Below are 9,404 nucleotides of genomic sequence, written 5' to 3' on the forward strand. Positions count from 1 at the left end.
TATTTGTGCAAATTAATCTAACTTCTTTAAACCTGAGTTTTCTCATTTGTAATGGGGAAATCACCAATCTTTTGTAGGATTTCCATTGTTGATTAAATGAAGTGATACATAAAATGCTTGATACGGTCAGTGTCTAGAACTCTCATATATATGGGATTAGCTGATCAGATAACATTTAAGTATTTCATAAGAAAATTTAAAGTCAGGACTATCTTGCCTTATGGGAGGGTGAAAAAAATATTTCTCATGGAAAAAAAAGATTTTCTTAGAAAGCATGTTTTCATGATACATGGGGTAAGACTTTGATTGATTTATATTTGATAAATGCTTAAATAGTAACTAGTGTGTGTCAGGAGCTATTCTACACATTAATCAATGTAGATCCCTTTAGTCCCTAAAATAATCCTCTGAGGGAGATACTATTATTATCCCCTGATACAGATGCGGAAACTGAGGCATGGTTAAATAATTCTTCTAAGGTCACATAAGTGAGTTAGGATATGAACCTCGGAAGTTTGACAAAGTCTGCCTCTTAATCATTGCCCACATGCTTTCATGTGGAAAATGTCCACAACATCAAACTGCATTTTAATTTTCTTAGAAATAAAATGTTACAGTGTTGCTTAGGAAACCTAACTGTGGTGAGTCACTGAGGAGTTGTTGGTGTTTATATTCTTCCCCCTAGGCTCTAGTTTGGTGAATGAATGAATACCAGTATTCACCTAATTTGTTAATTGATTTTGACTTTTATAGGTATATACAAAATATAGTTTTTAAAAATTAAGGTCTGTCTGACTGAATCTCAGAAGAGTACTTACTGATGGGCACAGACATCATATGTGAAATAACACAGATTATGATGTGTTGGCAAATCTTAACTATCATGAAATTACTGAAGTCCATATAATATACAAAATTTAAAAAGGAAGAAAAGAAAATTAATAGAACCTTTTGAAAATCTTTGCTTAGAAGTGAAAAACTTAGTCATTGTGAAAGTATAGAGAGGTTTTGAGCAAGTTAGTATGTGCAGTTCATAGGAAAATATTAATTCCTATGTATAGACCAGGTGCTTGTTATGATTAAGCACTGGTAACCATGGAGATAGCATGAAATTTATAAAATTAAAAACATACCAGATAGAAAATGCAAGTAGCATAGGAGAGTGAATCATGCCCCAACTGGTCTTAGCTTGATTTCTCTCAAATCTAAAGACTTAAAGAATTTCTATCTGGTCATTTTCTGAGTAAAATCACTCATTTTTCAGACTCTGAATTTGTGCTTTGGATATCTCAACTTGTTCTTTGAAAATGCTTTTTATCTAAAGTTAATTTAGTCATGATAGAATGTGTGTAGGGTTAGAGATTTTATAAGTAAGAAATAGCTTGAAAGCAGTAACTTTTAGATTGATCTTGGTAACTTAAATGAGTACCTGAACCTTTTATGTAGACATTTACTGTGAATTTTCAGTTGGCATACTGTAAGCGATTGGTCATGTTTAGTTTTTCAAATGTTTCTTTTGATAAATCATATAGATGGTCCAGGTAGAGAACTGTATGGTATAACATCAGTTTCTGCCATGGAATGATTTGTTCATCCATGAAATGGTGAGCTGGAGAGCCAAAATAAAGTTACTTTACTCTTGATTCAATAAAGTTTCTTTACTCTTTACTCAAGATAAGTTTCTTTACTTATAAACAATCAAAATCAATATTTTGATTGTTTGTGAATCTATTCCATGAGTCCTTTATGACAATAGGTTACTTGCCTGTAGACATTCTGAAAGTGGTATTGTTTGAATTTAAAATCATCATAAATAATTAAAAAATTATAACACAAAGGTTTTACTTTCAGGAAGAATAATTTTACTCAAGGAGGTTGCCAGATTTTCTGTTCAAAGGAAAATTCTTAATTTTAAAAGTAGAATAGATTATATTAAAAAAAATGGCAACTGGTTTAATTGAGAAAAAGGTCCCATAGAATGCTCTTCACAGTTTCATTTGATTGTGATTTGGACCTACTTTAATGCATTTTTAGCTCCCATGTTTCAAGAGAGTCAAAATAAGTGACCTCTATTGGACAGTCAAGTGAAACATTGCCTTTTGTGAACATGCCTATCAACACTAGGATGTATTAAAGTGAACGTGGTTGTGCTGCATAAGAGTAGGGACGTAATCTTTTCATCTTCTCTGATTTAGTAGGACCTTTCATAAGAATACTCATTATACCGTTGGTCACCAGGTTTTTAGAGGGACCAAGAGAGAAAACAGAGAGCCCAGAGATGAGTGACAAGAGTTGATTCAAGTGATCCAAAAGTTAGTCCTGGAAGAGGGTGCTCAAAATGTATTATGTGGCTCACTTGCTTCTCAAATGACATGGGGAGTTTATTTAAAAATGTAAATTTCTTAAAGAAATTCTCTAGATAGTTCTTAGGTTCATGAGATCTTAGAACCTTTGTCATTGGGGAAAGTAAGTTATTGGGCCTGATTATTTGGGAAGAGGAAATATAGAGGAAACTGAATAATGATCTTTCACTTAATTAATAATAAATTTAATAAGACCCAATTTGAATTATCCATCCTGCTCTCATGTACCCTTTTCCAGTTGCTGATGAAGCAGGAAATACACATATATCTTGATATTTGTTCATGTATTAAGTGGCATTTTTTCTCATTATTTCTTATAAACTTACTTTTATCTCTCTAAAACTTATTTTTAAAAAATGTATAAAGCATTCTGATGATTTTCATTGTTAGAACTGTAGAAACATCTCATTCCTCAGAGAAACAAAACCTCTTCTAGCAGTAAAAGGAACTCATTAGCAAAATGGATAGTATTAGCAGCTTTAAAACATAATGCAGTTGTGATTTTCACATGGTTACTTCTTACAATAATCTGTTAAAGGTTAGGACAAAGTATTAAATGCAACTCACTGAAGGTGATCAGAATGGTATGTGGTTCGTTCCTAACATGTAGCTTTTTGGTAATTCAACATTAACCAAGGATTGGATTTTTAAAGCCTTGGACCTATCTTCTTTAAATGTTTCTTCTCTCAGTAGGTGTTTGGAAGGGAACTGGATAACCTGGAGTGCTGGTATTCTAAATTTCTGGCTGAAGGCCTAGTCATATGTTTTGGAACTCTGACTAGGATGTAGCAAGATAGTTATCCTGTTATGAAAATTAAGTAGCTCTAACAAAGACTGTGAAGAAAGCTAGCACTGAAGAATTGATGCTTTTGAACTGTGGTGTTGGAGAAGACTCTTGAGTGGCCCTTGGACTGCAAGGAGATCCAACCAGATTATTCTAAAGGAGATCAGTCCTGGATATTCATTGGAAGGACTGATGCTAAAGCTGAAACTCCAATACTTTAGCCACCTCATGCAAAGAGTTGACTCATTGGAAAAGACTGTGATGCTGGGAGGGATTGGGGGAAGGAGGAGAAGGGGATGACAGAGGATGAGATGGCTGGATGGCATCACCGACTCGATGGACATGAGTTTGGGTGAACTGCGGGAGTTGGTGATGTACAGGGAGGCCTGGCGTGCTGCAATTCATGGGATCACAAAGAGTTGGACACGACTGAGCAACTGAACTGAACTGAACTGAACAAGTGTTCTCTCCCACAGTTATAGCTGGATAAAGTGGGGCTTGGGCCCAGGTCTTAACCTCTTTCAGTTATAGCTCACTGATTTTTCATGCTGTTCCTAGTATTGTAATATACTTTTAGTAGCAGTTTTTTTTATTATTTAGTTGCTAAGTGGAGTCTGACTCTTTCGTGACCCCATGGACTGAAGCCTGCCAGGCAACTCTGTCCATGGGGTTTTCCAGGCAAGAACACTGGAGTGGGTTGCCATCTCCTTCCAGGGGATCTTCCCCACCCAGCGATCAAACCCAGATCTCCTACTTTGCAGGCAGATTCTTTACCACTGAGCATTATATAAATATTTGTTGAGTAAATGAATAATTTGTCAACTGAAAAAAAAGCACAATGTGAGAATTGTGAGTTAAGAGTTATTTGGAGCAAAATGGTGACTATAGCCTGGGAGGTGGACTCTCAGAACTGCTCCACAGAGGTGGAGGTAGGGGGACACAACATATATGTGATTCTGGTGAAGAGGGATAGAAGTAACCAATCATACATTTGGAAGAAGGTGGCTGCTAGTCATGAGGAGCAGGTGTCTCTGTTAATGATTTTAGTGCTTTTCTGGATATGAGAAGATGCAAGAAATTGGGCTCATAAAATCTTTTATCTGAAGGCCTGTTCTGCCAGTTTTTCCCAGATCACAGAATGCCTCATACCTGATTTCCACCCTAAACTCCTTTTGGGGCATGTTGGAGATCAGCAACTGCAGTGGCTAGTGACTTCATCCTTCTAGAGGCAGATGATGAGTGACAATTTTTAGTTGACAAAATAAGGCTAAAGTTTTAGTCAGCATAAAGCTCAGTTTGAATCAATATATGTGACATAGCCATGGAAACAGTGAGTATAATCTTGGGCTGCAAGAATAGATGTGTAGTGTCTAAAATGGAGAGGGAAAGTATTACTTTGCTCTTTCCAATTTGGGGCGAGTCTAGCAATGTAGTACTCTTTTATCGGTCCCACAGGCGGCTCAGTGGTAAAGAATCTGCCTGCCAGTGCAGATGATGCAGCAGACTCAGTCCCTGGGTTGGAAAGATTCCCCTGGAGTAGAAAATGGCAATCCACTCCATTATTCTTACCTGGAAAATCCCATGGACAGAGGAGCCTGGTGGGCTACAGTCCAGGTGTCACGAAGAGCTGGACACGACTGAGAAGCTGAGCATGTACGCACTTTCAGAGAAACATTAACAAACTGGGTATTAACTAGTAGTGTGATATGATAAGACTACAATTTTTAATTGAAAAATGTAGTTGAAAAACAATGAAATGTAAATAAAAGGATTCATTGAGACTAGCTAGTATTTTTGATAGCTATCCTGTAGGAGAGGTCCTAGAGGGAAGGAGTTGGAGTTGTTGTAGATGCCTGTGGGTGACAGAGATAGAGAGGCATGTATTAGCTCATTAGCTTTTCATGTATGGAAAGCTTTCTAATGTTTTAAGAGAGAAGTGGCTGCGTTGGTGAGCAGTGAACGCTTGATCAGTCAGTAGGTTGGCTTAGTGAACACTTTGCATGGTGCTATAGAAAGGATCCATGCTTCAAAAGGATGGTCAGCTTCGATGTCCTTGAAGGTTCCATGTGAACCTGACATTTTCTTGTTCTCTTATCTCCTTCTACCACCCCCAAGTCTTATGCTAGTTGTCTAGTGTTCATTACAAGAGTTTGTTTGAAAAATCTCTGAGATCCTGCTATTTATCTTTTCAAAGGCTTTATTTTTAGTATTTCTTTACTTAAAGTTGGAAGCAAAATGGACTTCTATTTCTGAAGAGAAAACTTTGTTAATGATTTCTTAATATTTGTAAATACATAAGTATATGATATATTATATATTATTTATATTTTATCACCAGTATGTGTAACTGATACTGTTTCATATGTAATGCTAAAGTGAACAGATGAGTGGTAGATTCTGTATATTTTATTTAGACCAGCGAAAGTTTATAATCTGAGGATTAGGATAAAAGCTTAATTAAGCTTTTTTTAATGTGATATATCTTAAAAATGGATTTACTATGGAATACCTACAAAATACTTCCTGCCATTAGTCAGATGTTCTCAACAGATTTGTGACTAACAAGTCATTTTACTCTACATTTGTACTTTGCTGGATGATTAAATCTTGGACCAAAGTAAGTTTTCATATTTCTTTTTATTCTAAATTTCAAATTGTGCTTTCCTGGGAATTTAACTACTTTGATTTAATTCCTGAGTGAGTAAATCCCTTAAACACTGGATATCAAAATACAGTTGACCCTTGAGCAATATGGGTTTGAACTGTGGGGGTCTACTTGAATTCTTCCTGATAAATATATTGGAAAATTTTGTGGAGATTTGCAACAATCTGATGAAACTCAGAGGAACTGTGTAGCCTAGAAACACAGAAAAAATTAAGAGAAAAATATAATGAATGCACAGAATACATGTAGATACAAGTCTCTTCTATCATTTAATACTATAAAATATACACAATTCTATTATAAAGAGTTAAAATGTATCAAAAATTACACATACACTTGCAGACCATATATGGCACCATTTGCAGTGGAGAGAAATGTAAACAAATGTAAATATGCAGTTTTCTAGGCTTTAGCAGTACATGAACTGAGAACTTCCAGATGTACAAAACAGGGTTTAGAAAAGGCAAAGGAACCAGAGGTGAAATTACCAGCATTTGTTGGATCATGGAGAAAGCAAGGGAATTCCAGAAAAACATCTACTTCTGTTTCACTGACTACTCAAAAGCCTTTGACTCTGTGGATCATAACTAACTGTGGAAAATTCTTATAAAGATACGGGAGTACCAGACCGCCTTACCTGTCTCTCCAAACCTATATATGAGTTAGGAAGCAACAATTAGTACCATATATGGAACAACTGACTAGTTCAAAACTGGGAAAGGAGTACAACAAGGCTGTATATTGGCACCCTGCTTATTTAACTTTTGTGCAGAGTACATCCTGTGAAATATGGGGCTGGATGAATCACAAGCTGGAATCAAGATTGCTGGGAGAAATATCAACAACTGGATGTGGATATGAGGATGATACTACTCTAATGGCGAAAGCAAAGAGGAACTAAAGAGCCTCTTGATGAGGGTGAAAGAGAGTGAAAAAGTTGTCTTGTAACTCAACATTCAAAAAACTAGGATTATGGCATCCAGTCCCACCACTTCATGGCAAATAGAAGGGGAAAAAGTGGGAGCAGTGACAGATTTTCTTTTCTTGGGCTGCAAAATCACTGTGGATGGTGATTGCAGCCACAAAATTAAAAGATGCTTGCTCCTTGGAAAGAAATTTATAACAAACTTGACAGCATTTTAAAAAGCAGACACATCACTATGCTGACAAAGGCCCCTACAGCCAAAGCTATGATTTTTACAGTAGTCGTGTACAGATATGAGAGTTGGATCATAAAGAAGGCTGATAGCCGAAGAACTGATGCTTTCCAATTGTGGTGCTGGAGAAGACTCTTGAGAGTTGCTTGGACTGAAAGAAGATCAAACCAGTCAATTCTAAAGGAAATCATTCCTGAATATTCATTGGAAGGACTGGTGCTGAAGCTCCAACACTTTGGCCACCTGATGTGAAGAGCCAACTCTTTGGAGAAGATCCTGATGCTGGGAAAGATTGAGGGCAGGAAGAGAAGGGGGCGACAGAGAATGAGATGGTTAGAGGGCATCACCGACTCAATGAATGTGAATTTGAGCAAATTCCAGGAGATAGTGAAGGACAGGGAAGCTTGGCATGCTGCAGTCTGTGAGGCTACAAAGAGTCAGATTCATCTTAACAACCGAGCAACAACAAAGTGAAGTGAAAGTCGCTCAGTTGTGTTCGACTCTTGCGATGCTATGGACTAAACAGTCCATGCAGTTTTCCAGGTCAGAATACTGGAGTGGGTAGCCTTACCCTTCTTGGGATCTTCCCAACTCAGAGGTCAAACCCAGGTCTCCCACATTACATGTGGATTTTTTACCAGCTGAGCCACAAGAGAAGCCCAAGTAACAAAAGGGTGGTGGTGGTGAAGTCGCTCAGTCATGTCCGACTCTTTGCGACCCCATGGACTGTAGCCTACCAGCCTTCTCCGTCCATGGGATTCTCCAGGCAAGAATACTGGAGTGGGTTACCATTTCCTTCTCCAGGGGATCTTCCCGACCCAGGGATCGAACCTGGGTCTTCTGCATTGGAGGCAGACGCTTTAACCTCTGAGCCACCAGGGAAGCCCCAAAAAGGACTTCCTTGATAATCCAGTGATTAAGAATCTGTGCTTCTACTGCAGGGGGCATGAGTTTGATCCCTGGGTGGGCAACTAAGACCCCACATGCAACATGGTATGTAGTACACTATTCCTAATGTAATAATTTCATAGCTACCTTGTGTTGCTATTGTGGTGAACTTGTTTTGCAATAAGAACTATATGAGATATTTTTGTGTTTAAGTTATAATGTTTCTGGTAATATATTATGAATATGACTGTAATACTGTATGCCATGAAAATTTTATAACAATTCATTCATTACCATATAGACTAGCTACCCTGGCTACTATAATTGTATTGCTGCTTCTTCATTATGAATGCATGAATCACTGTACCTGTAAATATTAATTTCTTTTCATATTATCTTTTTGTTTTTGATTTGTAGTGTTAGTATTCTGTATAACAGCTACAGTATCTTCTATCATATAATACAGTATTAATGTAGGTTGTTGTTCAGTCGCTATGTTGTGTCCAACTCTGTGACCTATCACTGCAGCACACCAGGCTTCCCTGTCCTTCACCATTTCCTGGAGTTTGCTCAAACTCATGTCAATTGAGTCAGTGATGCCACTGAACCATCTCATCCTCTGTCTCCCTCTTCTCCTCCTTCCCTCAATCTGGTACTGACAGACAATTCATTTTATAGACAGATGATGTAAACTTATGGCATCTATACATACAGTATTGTAAATATATTTTCCTTTTGGTTTTCTTACTATTTCCTTTTCTCTACTTTTATTATAAGAATACAGTGTATAAAACATATAACATACAAAATATGTGTTAATTGACTGTTCATGTTATTGGTAGGGCTTCTGTTCAACAATAAGCTGTTGGAATAGGCTGTTGTAGTTAAGATATTGGGGAGTCAGAAAGTTTTGACTGTATGGGAGTTGGTGCCCTTACCCCCATGTCATTTAAGGGTCAACTGTATATTTGACTTTAGAGCATGTGAGTACCAAAATATGTGCAATGTGTTGATCTGGAAACATGCTGACCCTGCTTGTTATACTATCTAGGTGCTTGAAGCAAAGCCTGAAAGAAAACCTAGGTTAAAATTTTGGTGTCTTCTCGAAGCAATTCCTTAGTATCAGTTTTTTTAGGTCATATATTTTCTCCCTGGATTGCCAGAGAGTTTGGGAAGAAAATGTTCAAATTCTTTTTATAATTAATTTCCTCTGGAAAGTAAGAAATACAGATGTTCTAACATTTATCACATGGTTTAACACTAGTGCCTTACACTGTCCACTTGTCAAATAGTCATGGATTCTAAAGAGTCTCCCAGCTATTCTAGAAAGAGTGGGAGTCAAACATCATGCCCATATTTATTTTTTTATTTTAATTTTTTAATTTTTTAAATTTTAAAATCTTTAATTCTTACATGTGTTCCCAAACATGAACCCCCCTCCCACCTCCCTCCCCATAACATCTCTCTGGGTCATCCCCATGCACCAGCTCCAAGCGTGCTGTATCCTGCATCAGACATAGACTGGCGATTCAATTCTTACATGATAG

At 37.2% G+C, this 9,404-nt stretch overlaps 1 non-coding gene across 1 annotated transcript; it reads right to left on the minus strand.

The window, feature by feature from the left end:
- On the minus strand, nt 7,780-7,851 carry TRNAW-CCA. The gene has a single exon. It is a non-coding gene; the product is annotated as a tRNA-Trp (tRNA).

This window comes from Capra hircus, chromosome 4 (genome assembly GCF_001704415.2).
Source record: "Capra hircus breed San Clemente chromosome 4, ASM170441v1, whole genome shotgun sequence".
Lineage (NCBI taxonomy): Eukaryota > Metazoa > Chordata > Mammalia > Artiodactyla > Bovidae > Capra > Capra hircus.